The sequence below is a fragment of the Betta splendens genome, chromosome 2 (assembly GCF_900634795.4).
Source record: "Betta splendens chromosome 2, fBetSpl5.4, whole genome shotgun sequence".
Taxonomy (NCBI): domain Eukaryota; kingdom Metazoa; phylum Chordata; class Actinopteri; order Anabantiformes; family Osphronemidae; genus Betta; species Betta splendens.
In genome coordinates this window covers 12,249,274-12,261,274 of record NC_040882.2, presented here as the reverse complement: position 1 = coordinate 12,261,274, position 12,001 = coordinate 12,249,274, and the positions used below count along the sequence as shown (strand labels likewise).

The 12,001-nt window shown below is 44.8% G+C and overlaps 1 long non-coding RNA gene across 1 annotated transcript; it reads right to left on the bottom strand.

Moving 5' to 3' along the window:
• Positions 1-9,099: 9,099 nt before the first annotated feature.
• Positions 9,100-9,851, bottom strand: LOC129603796 (uncharacterized). Its single transcript, XR_008694018.1, has 2 exons — positions 9,622-9,851; positions 9,100-9,401 (listed from the first exon to the last, which is right to left on the bottom strand). It is a non-coding gene; the product is annotated as an uncharacterized LOC129603796 (long non-coding RNA).
• Between the last annotated feature and the right edge of the window lie 2,150 nt (positions 9,852-12,001).

Below are 12,001 nucleotides of genomic sequence, written 5' to 3'. Positions count from 1 at the left end.
AATAATATGCTCACCACAAAAACTGAGTCCATGACATGAAGAAGCTTGTTTGTCAATCTGCAATAACAAAACCAGAGTAAAAATAACAGATTATTTTAGGTAAGCAAAATGCAGATGGAACCATCAACATTCATACAAACGTTATGCAGAACGAACAGAAACTAATGAGTCTGATGAGGAATTATAATAGAAATATACACAAGTATTCAAAGAATAAGAGTACTTGCATGAAGTTTCTCACCACAGAACAAGTCTTCGCTGAGGCAATATGGCGTCAAATGTGGTTCTGCAGCAGAAGCAGTAGAGATGTTTGAGTAGCACAGACTTTACGGCTTAGTTTCACAGAAAAATGGCCGTAGCCCTTTTAGCTCGTCACACGCTCACTCAAAGAACACGTCCTCACCAGCGGTGACTATAAAGCCCAAGCCCGATAAAGTAAACCCCTGTCTGAAACTAGCTCCGTACTGGTACCGCTCCTTGATAAAGTAAAACCCTGTCTGTAACTGACCGCAGCTACGTACTGGTACCGCTCCTTGATTAAAAAAAAAAAAAAGCAGAAAACCTTGCTAGTCTTGCTAGCATGCGCACCTGCGCCAAGATGAACCAAATGCGTTTATGTATTTTCTCTGCACATGGCTTAGAGTCTACAGTCTATTACGTTTTTCTTTGGAACACAAAACATTTGATTAAAATTCACACAAAATACTCATTTAAATCCTACAGATACATTGCTTCCTTTTTTCAGTGTAATTGTAAACAGATGACCAGGGAGATGTGGTGATTCTTGTTCTCATCACTATTTGGAAGACTGAGTGGAAGCAGTCCTCTACCAGATGGAAGCTGTGGCTGTCCTCACCATCACCTCATCAAAACAAAAGGTACTGCAATCAGAATTGTAGATTAGTGAAATGTTTATTATTATGTAGGTCAAAACCTTCTCTAATGTAACAAAACATAATAAAAAAATTAAACCACACAAGGACAGGCCTGTCTGTGCTAAAACAACAGATAAACATAGTTGTAACAAGTAAAAATATAAAACCTACCAATTCAAATCTTCTATTGTCTAGGAAATTATCTTACTGTTGGTAAATGTACATACCTTCACTCCTGAGCTGGGCAGCAGATGTCCGTGTACCAACAGTCTGCATTAATTTCTCTGTTTGACAGCCTCCTTGCATGTGGGTAACTGGGATGTGTCCCCCTACAGTATAGAAAAGACTGTTACATTTACTGTAAATTGTATTGGTCCTACAAATATAATGGCTATGGTACAAGCTATAGGTAACTGACCAGATAAGCAGCAGCTATTGTAGAGATGTGACTAATTAGCAACTAAGCTTGCAACACAACACAGTAATCATTCCAACTAATCATGTTAGAATTTGATAGAACAATGACATAAACCCAAATCACAAGTTGATTTAGGCTGTGACACAGGACGGGGTAATAACAAACATAACCGCGTTCATCTTCAGTTTCTTATTGTAGCGATTGACCAGCCGTAGCTCTGAAGTGCAAAGGCCTAAAGGCATGCTAACGGCTAACGCAACACAAACAGGAGCGGCAGCACGTCAACAGGACAAAAGCTCGATCCACCGTTTCCTGCCTGTCGCCGATCGAAGGCCCATCGCTATTAGCTGTTTCCCACACAGGTGTGTGATTGCACCTACTCAGAGTAGCACATTTGAAAGGGACAAAGGCTCGGTTGACTCACTGTAGCCGTTAGCGACGCTAGCGATTAGCTTGTCTCACAAGTGGGTTACTACATTTTAAACAGACCCAACTAACATATTAAGACATCACAAGTATCAAGCACAAACTTACTACAGCGAGCTAGATCCACCGCTTCCTGTCTGTCGCCGCTGGAAGGGCGATAACGATCAGCTGTTCCCCGCAGGTGTATGAGATTACAGAAAAAGGACAAAAGCTAGACCCACCGCTCCCTGCCTGTAGCCGCTGAATGCCAATAGCCATTAGCTTGTCTCACATGTGGGTTACTACATTTTAAACAGACCAACCAACATATTAAATATCAAGCACGTACTTACTACAGTGAGCTAGACCCACTGCTCCCTGCCTGTAGCTGCTCGAAGACTGAGAGCTATCAGCTGATCCCCCAGGTGTATGCAATTACAATAAAAGGACAATAGCTAGACCCACCACTATCTGCCTGTAGCCGCTCGATGCCGATGCGATAATCATTAGCTTTTCTCCACACAGGTGTGTGGCTGCAGGAGCCCACATGAGCACATTTGAAGGGTATAAAGGCTCGGTCGACTGGCTGTAGCCTTTAGCATAGCTAGCTAGTAACTTGCCTCACACATAGGTTACTACATTTTAAACGGACAAACTAACATTTTAAAACATTATAAGTATCAAGCATGTACTTACTTCAGTGAGTGAATGACGGACTGTAGGAACAGATCCTTTTTTTACAACATGAGCCGTGAAACAAATCCAGCATTGTACGCACCCTCGTTTGAAATGCACATACGTATAAATGCTGAGGCAGTGTTTCTGGCACCGGTCAGTTAAAAGTAAAAGTGACCCACAAAGTCCTCACTTGTTGATCCCTTGGTAAAGTGAATAGACTTTGGTGTTGGTTAAAACACCCAAGAACCGAACTATTTCTATGGGAGGACTTGGGCGCTGCCGTGCTCGTCTGTTCATGGTGAGTGAGAGGGGGGAAATGGCGGAAGTCCAGTTTTGGTTCGGGATCATTGTGGGGGTGGTGGTTCAGGATTTGCAGGGAGGACTTCCTACCAGTGTGACGAAACCTGGGGAACGGCCTCAGAGTAGTAGAAATCTCTCTCCATTGGATGAGAAAATTTACGTTTTCAAAATGTGAAAAAAGGAGGAAATGGAAATTTCTACCGTGCTCAGTGTGTGTATAAAAGTGGATTTTGCATGATATGACCGCTTTAAAGGTCAAAGGTCACTGTGATCCACAATAAAACTAGTCATTGAGCGCCTGGACAGATGTGCAGCTAAAACACATCCTGACTATCATGTGGTTTAATTCTCGTCTTGTTAAGATGCTGCAGCACAATTAAACCAAAGCAAAACAAGCTAGATTTGTCAGTTTGACTTTTAACCTCATCAGCTGTTTTTGGTCAAAAGGAAACAAAGGAAGTGGAGAAAAGGAAGCAACTGTTTATTTCCACGGTCTGTGAAGGTGATACCCAACAAGCCTCTGGCCTTTCCTTGTACGTGGGCAGTGATTACGTCTGACAGGGTTGTGACACGTCAACCAGGTTATTCCTCCTCTGTGTCTCCTGCTACGACTCAAAGACTCTGAACCAGGTATGGGGTGCCAAATGTAAAAGTAGCACCTATAACTAGTTTTCTCACATTTAACTAAATGACACAACATGTTTTCTCACATGTAGTTAAATGTGCAAAAGTCTAAATGTAAATGTTAAATATAAATGTAAATGTTAAATCTAAATGTTAAATGTTAAATCTAAATGTTAAATGTAAATGTTAAATGTTAAATCTAAATGTTAAATGTTAAATCTAAATGTTAAATGTAAATGTTGCCCATTCATGATTATTCAGTTTTACACTCGGCCAACATTTAACATTTACATTTAACATTTACATTTAACATTTACATTTAACATTTAACATTTAACATTTAGACTTTTGCACATTCAACTAAATGTGAGAAACATGTTGTGTCATTTAGTTAAATGTAAGAAAAATAGTTATAGGTGCTACTTTTACATTTGGCACCCCATACACAGGACTTTAATCAGCTCTGCTTGTTTGTGTCACAGCGCAGTTCAGACGTTTTCCCTCAGACGCTGCTTTTAGTGACCTACACTCAGTAAAACCTGTTTTGAACTCAGTCTTGTTCAATATGACTTTGAAAGGAGCAACTTTCACTGTAGATGAGCTTCATATCAACCTTGACACGTTGACACATGCGTGTGTGTGTGTCTGTGTGTGTGTGTGTGTGTGCGTGGTGAAATATTCTTTTCTTCAGTGATCTTGATCGTGTTTCCTGTTCTCGACTGTTCCTCTTGTTTTCTGTGTCTCACGGTGACTTTAAGCTGAGATGTCGTCTGATAAATATTCTGTCCTGTGGTTTTATTATCTGCTTTGACCCAAACAATCGTGTGAACTTTAAAAACAAAGCTACATGACAAGCTGAACTTCATATGCACAGAACCCGCAGAACATTCAGTATGAACAGGTTTGTGTTTAGTCGACTCCGTCTGTCTCATCTCTGGTAACAACCAATGCCATGAGAGAAACTTGATCAATGTGTTTGTTTTTCCCATAAAATCTACGAATAAACGTTAATTAAACCTATACTTTTTGTCTGCTCTCTCATTTAAAGTGTAACTGAGGCTACATACGAGTTGGCACGTGACCAGTGGCCAGGTCACCTCAACCACATCACTTACATGTGGACCTTTAAAGTTGATAACATCACTCATACCAAGCATCATGTTGATCCAACACCCAATGAGACGGTTCTCAGTGTAGCTGTATTTCATTTACTGCCTCATAGACGTCAATTCATTTAATGCAGATCTCCTGAAAAAAGCACAAACCAATCATCTTCTCTACGGAATGGTTCCAGTTTAACCTGAGGGAATGGGGTCCAGACACCATGGTGGGTCCGGGTGGTGGTGAGGGTGGTTCCTTGGCTTCCTGGGGTGATAATGTGTCCAGCTCCGTCTGTGGAAGCTCCATAGCTTCTTCACTACCTGGATGCAGTAAATCAGTAAATCCACCCACAGCACCTCAGTGACCCCGGAAGCCTCATCCAAATAGAGCCTTCAGGAACCTGAAAGCTCTGCAGGACATGATCCACTCGGTTCCAAGCCTGCTCTGCATGTTGCTTCTCTCTCAGCTAAGCAGCAGGTGATCAGAACTGACTCAGGAACGTTTGAGTGCAGAGTGAGTCAAGGAGACACGAGCTGCAGGAAACAAGCACTGAAGTCCATCTTCCTCCTGAGCAGAACGGAAAAACAGGATGCATGTTACACAGCAGCTGCTGATTATTTGCAGTTGACTCATGGGACTCTAGAGCCACTGTCGTGATGGTTTTCCAACTAACACTGATCACCTAGCTCAGGTGCGTTTAGCCAGTCAGCAGCTAGCCATCACACCTGATGATGGTAATCAGCAGAGAGAGCTGGGAACCCAGCAGGACACAGGCCTGGAGGACCAGGGTTGACTCCCCTGGTTTAGATGAATATGGAACATTAGGCTCAGAGCAGACTTGGTGCATTAAACGTCTTGATTCTCTGTTAAAAACAGGACGTGCAGCTTCAGATGTTTCCTCCCCTTCAGTTTACTGTATCATCATGTGTTGCTGTCGTGGCTCTTTGCCAATGACTGTGTGACCATCAGTGATTAATGATTCTTCACCAGCCTAAAAGAAACAGAACTGAACTCAACCTATGAGCCAAACAGAGTCGTTGCCAGCAGCAACAACTGACTTTCAACGTTAAAATATGGTTTAAATAATGTCAGCTGTCAATGTGACGTTGATGTAAGTTCGAAACAACATTTTTTTAGCCTTGTAAAAAGGCTAAAAAACGTTTAATTCATTAAAAAAATCAATTAATTCAGTAAAAATTTATGTTAAAATACCAGATTGTCTTCAACATATATTATTAGCCAGACTTTATTTAGATGTAAATAATTATTTATTTTGGCATCGGACTCAAAGGAACAGCAATGGGATGATTTAAATCCTATTTGTTAAACAGATTTCAATTTGTTCATGTTATCTTATGTTTGTCATGAGAAATTCTTCACGTGCACAAGGATTAGCGATGGGGTAGCACAGGGTTCTGTGCTTGGTCCAATTCTGTTTAGCCTACACATGTCTCCTCTAGGTGAGATTATTAGGAAGAATTCTATTAATTTTCATTGTTGTGCAAATGATACTCAGCTATATTTGTCTTTTGAACCAAATAAAACACATTAACTAGTCATAATTCAAAGTTTTCTAAAAGATATCAAATCCTGGATGTCCCAAAACTTCCTTCAGTTAAATTCAGATAAAACTTAAATTCTTATCGCTGGGTCTAAAAATCAAATTCAATTAAACAGCTCCAAGTCCAATGATACCTAAGATGAGTGTCTTAAAGGAGACATATCATACTTTTCATTCTAAAAAATATTACTTTAATGTCTCAGTAAGGTCTCTGTAAATTTTCATCCCATAAACCCCTTTAGATCGTCCACACAGCCCCTGTCAATCTGTGGTTTTTACTCCCCATTAGCAAACGCTGTTTTCTGGGCGTGTTGCAAGCGAAGCTGCTCACCACACCTCTGTGTGGAAGCGCATACCTTTTTTGTTGTTGTTTTTTTTTTTTTTTTTAAATTGGCTTTAGGAATACGAGCCAACGCACAGTTATGATACAATAGGTAGCAGTAGTGCGACATTTCCACCGCAATCCTCCACAGAAGAAGACCCACTACAGGACTGCATGACGTTAGCCAGCTGGTTCGTAGCGTAGTAGAACCGTACGTCTACGATCCCGAATCTGACCCTGAAGCTGAAGAGGAGGCTGTTGAAGTCGCCACATTTCGGCTGATGCAAGATGTGTCCCATTGGTAATGTCGCATTTACTTTAATTGATTTATGTAATTTGCAAAGCGACTAGCGGTTGCTAATGCGTATGCTAAATGGCCTGTGCAGCTTGAATATTCACAACACGACTTACCTGGAAAACTCCCGCTAATAGAAAACACTACTTTAGCTTACATTATACAAATAAATAAAAGTTAGAGAGCATAGCTGAAATAATATAAATACATTTTACATTTACACATTTCACTGTTTTGTCTTACTTCTGCTGCTCCTCTGACAATTTTATTTAAAAAATGTGCATTAATATTTAGAGCAATCTGTCAGACTAGGGCAGGCGGCGGACCCACAAGCACAGCACCGAGGCGCGATGATAGTTAAACACAGGTTTATTTTGCAAGGCAGGGTCAGACGGTCCAGGTCATACACAAAAGGCTCAACAATGAAGCACAGAGAGGGAGCAGGCAATCTCGAGTCCAGTACGCAGGCAAGGTTCGATACACGGAAGATCTCGGTGACGGTACAGACAAGGGATAAGCAAACTCACGGTCAGTTGGTTAGTCCAGGTTCAGGCAGGAAACGACGGTCAGGGAAATCAGGATCAAAAACACTAGGGAACTAGACATGGAATACTGGAACGAAGTGTGGAACTAAGAAACTCAGGAAACTCGACAATCTGGCGGAGAACTAAGGACACAGGTGGTGGCTAAATACACAGGGTGATTACATAATTACTGACAGGTGTGGATACTGAGAACCGGTAAGTGGACAGCTGACTGGAACAGGAAGTTAACAAAATAAAACAGAACATGGCGTGACAACAGGACATGGCGTGAAACATGACAGTACCCCCCCCCCCTATGGCGCCTTCCACGGCGCCCACGGAAGTCCCCCCCCCCCCCAAACCAGGGCGGGCGGAGGGTGGTCTCAGGAGGAGGGACCGAATCCCCCCCCGACAAGGCAGACAAGCAGGGTGGGTGGAGGGAGGACTGGAGGAGGGTCAAAACGAGAGTCCACACAACCGAAATGGAAAGTCCATGACCGGGAAAAACACAAAGTCCAGGGATTCCTTCACGGAGGGTGAAGACGTCGCGAGATCCTGCTCAGCCGCGGCTGAGGCAGGGTGGCACTCTTAGTGCCCTTGAGCTGGGCCAACGTCCCCAGGGACCACCCCGAATGGCGATGTCCTCCAGGCGGACGCTGACCCGAGGGGCTGAGGAGTCGAGGTGGACGTCACCGCAGGAGGCAGCGCCATCCTCACAGCCGGATGCGCCGCGGGCGAGGCCACCAGTCCAGCAGCCGAGACAGAGACAAGGCAGGAACCAGAGACGAAGACAGATGTGGAGACGCGGCCGGGGCCGGGCCGCCAGGAACCGATGCAGGTCAGCCGGAGCCGGGCCGCCAGGAACCGATGCAGGTCAGCCGGAGCCGGGCCGCCAGGAACCGATGCAGGTGCAGCCGGAGCCGGGCCGCCAGGAACCGATGCAGGTGCGGCCGGAGCCGAGCCGCCAGGAACCGATGCAGGAGCGACCTTCTCTTGGATGTCGGCGGGAACCACGACAGGTGCGACCTTCTCCTGGATGTCGGCGGGAGCTGCAGCAGGAACTGCAGCAGGCGCGACCTCCTCCTGGAGGTCCGCGGGAGCTGCAGCAGGAACTGCAGCCGGTGCCGCCTCCTCCTGGAGGCCGGCGGGAGCTGCGGCTCCGAGGGCGACAGGGACACAAACGGCATCTTTGCGGGAGCCGACAGGAACGGGAGCGGGAACGGCCGCTACAGGGCCGACAGGAACGGGCACGACCGCTACCGGGCCGACAGGAACGGGAACGACCGCTACAGGGCCGACAGGAACGGGAACGACCGCTACAGGGCCGACAGGAACGGGAGCGGCCGCTACAGGGCCGACAGGAACGGGAGCGGGAACGTCCGCTACAGGGCCGACAGGAACGGGAACTGGAACGACTGCTACAGGGCCGACAGGAACGGGAACTGGAACGACCGCTACCGGGCCGACAGGAACGGGAACGACCGCTACAGGGCCGACAGGAACGGGAACTGGAACGACCGCTACTTGGTCGACAAGAACGGGAACTGGAACGGCCTCTACTTGGCCGACGGGAACTGGAACGGCCTCTACTTGGCCGACGGGAACAGGAACTGGAACGGCCTCTACTTGGCCGACAGGAAGAGGAACAGGGACAGGAACGGCCGCAACATGGCCGACAGGAACAGGACCAGGGACTGGAACGGCCGCAACATGGCCGACAGGAACGGCCTCAACATGGCCGACAGGAACGGCCTCAACAGGGCCGACAAGAACAGGAACGGCCTCAACATGGCCGACAAGAACAGGAACGGCCTCAACATGGCCGACAAGAACAGGAACGGCCGCAACATGGCCGACAGGAACAGGAACGGCGTCCTTACTGGAGCCGACAGGGACAGGAACGGCGTCCTTAGAAAGAGAAAAACATATAATTTCAATACTATGATTTCCTAAATAAAAGTGTTTTCCCTTCAGAAACAGAGTTCAGTGAAATACATAATAGTTAAAGCCAACTTTATTGTAAACCAAAAAAATGCACCACTACTCCAAAGCTAGAACAAACTGTTACCTTCACACTCCAATGTGCAATGTATAGGTTACTGAGTTAATTAAGAAGTCTGGGGGGTTGAGGACAGAAGCTTTTGCAGGGCCTTGCAGCCGAAATGCATGAAAGTAGGGTAAACAGGGAGATGTGGTGATCCTTGTTCTCATCACTATTTGGAAGACTGAGCGGAAGCAGTCCTCTACCAGATGGAAGCTGTGGCTGTCCTCACCATCACCTCATCAAACCAAAAGGTACTGCAATCAGAATTGTAGATTAGTGAAATGTTCATTATTATGTAGGTCAAAACCTTCTCTAATGTAACAAAACATAATAAAAAATTAAATCACACAAGAGGACAGGCCTGTCTGTGCTAAAACAACAGATAAACATAGTTGTAACAAGTAAAAATATAAAACCTGCCAATTCAAATCTTCTATTGCCTATCTTACTGTTGGTACATACAAACTTACATACCTTCACTCCTGAGCTGGGCAGCAGATGTCTGTGTACCAACAGTCTGCAGTGATTTCTCTGACAGCCTCCTTGCATGTGGGTAACTGGGATGTGCCCCCCTACAGTATAGAAAAGACTGTTACATTTACTGTAAATTGTATTGGTCCTACAAATATAATGGCTATGGTACAAGCTATAGGTAACTGACCGGATAAGCAGCAGGTATTGTAGAGATGTGACTAATTAGCAACTAAGCTTGGAACACAACACAGTAATCATTCCAACTAATCATGTTAGAATTTGATAGAACAATGGCAGAACCCCAAATCACAAGTTGATTTAGGCTGTGACACAGGACGGGGTAATAACAAACATAACCACGTTCATCTGCAGTTTCTTTTTGTAGCGATCGACCAGCTGTAGCTCTGAAGTGCAAAGGCCTGAAGGCATGCTAACGGCTAACGCAACACAAACAGGAGCGGCAGCACGTCAACAGGACAAAAGCTTGATCCACCGCCTCCTGCCTATCGCCGATCGAAGGCCCATCGCTATTAGCTGTTTCCCACACAGGTGTGTGATTGCACCTACTCAGAGTAGCACATTTGAAAGGGACAAAGGCTCGGTTGACTCACTGTAGTCGTTAGCGACTCTAGCGATTAGCTTGTCTCACATGTGGGTTACTACATTTTAAACAGACCCAACTAACATATTAAGACATCACAAGTATCAAGCACAAACTTACTACAGCGAGCTAGATCCACCGCTTCCTGTCTGTCGCCGCTGGAAGGGCGATAACGATCAGCTGTTCCCCGCAGGTGAATGCGATTACAGAAAAATGACAAAAGCTAGACCCACCGCTCCCTGCCTGAATGCCGATAGCCATTAGCTTGTCTCACATGTGGGTTACTACATTTTAAACAGACCAACCAACATATTAAGTATCAAGCACTTACTACAGCGAGCTAGACCCACCGCTCCCTGCCTGTAGCTGCTCGATGCCGTTGCGATAGTCATTAGCTTTTCTCCACACAAGTGTGTGGCTGCAGGAGCCCACATGAGCACATTTGAAGGGGATAAAGGCTCGGTCGACTGGCTGTAGCCATTAGCATAGCTAGCTACTAACTTGCCTCACACATAGGTTACTACATTATAAACACACAAACTAACATTTTAAAACATTTTAAGTATCAAGCATGTACTTACTTCAGTGAGTGGATGACGGACTGTAGGAATAGATCCTTTTTTTCCAACAGTAGCCATGAAACAAATCCAGCATTGTACGCACCCTTGTTTGAAATGCACATACGTATAAATGCTGAGGCAGTGGTTCTGGCACCGGTCCGTTAAAAATAAAAGTGACCAACACAGTCCTCACTTGTTGATCCCTTGGTAAAGTGAATAGACTTTGGTGTTGGTTAAAACACCCAAGAACCGAACTATTTCTATGGGAGGACTTGGGCGCTGCCGTGCTCGTCTGTTCACGGTCAGTGAGAGGGGGGAAATGGCGGAAGTTCGGGATCATTGTGGGGGTGGTGGTTCAGGATTTGCAGGGAGGACTTCCTACCAGTGTGACGAAACCTGGGGAACGGCCTCAGAACAGTAGATATCTCTCTCCATTGGATGAGAAAATTTACGTTTTCAAAATGTGAAAAAAGCAGGAAATGCATTTCTACCGTGCTCAGTGTGTGTATATGTGACCCATAGAGTCATAGGAACAAAATGTCTAAAAAGTGAATTTTGCATGATATGAGCCCTTTAAATGTAAAGTAGTTTATAACTGAACTTAAAGTTATTTAAGTCTAAGTAAGTAGAAAATTACAGCAGTTTTGAATACAATGCCCTTTAGTCAAACATTCAGTCAACATCCACATGGATATTTTATTTGTTCTAATTATACTATGTATTACTGTATTGTAATGATTAGCACTAAATTTACTGACATTTTTTTTTAAACCAGCCAGGAATAAATGACAACTGACAATGACCAAAAGCTTCCTCAGTCTGAGGGAAGTACCATATTATCCTCCAGTTTGGCTTCACTTCACACTTGCAAAGAACTGGCTCGTTACGTGCACAAAAGACACAAAAGTGAGTAGGTGTGATGAACCCTCCCCCAAGAAGCACACCAGACTGAAAGAGTTGACATGACTCAACTTCCACACAACTTCACCTGAGCCATGAAAACCAGATATATTTGTAAACTGCTTAAAAAGAAAATTCTTCATTGATCCATAACTTTAAAGGTGCCATTCAATGCAAGGCTCTGTTTACATAATGCTGTATGAAGGTATTTAGTGTCTGTCCATACAGTAGGTCTCCCTCAGAGGACCAACAGCATAGTGGTTAAGGCACAGAAGCTCACAGCTAGAGACTCCTGGTGTAAACTTGCCTCTGGTGTCTT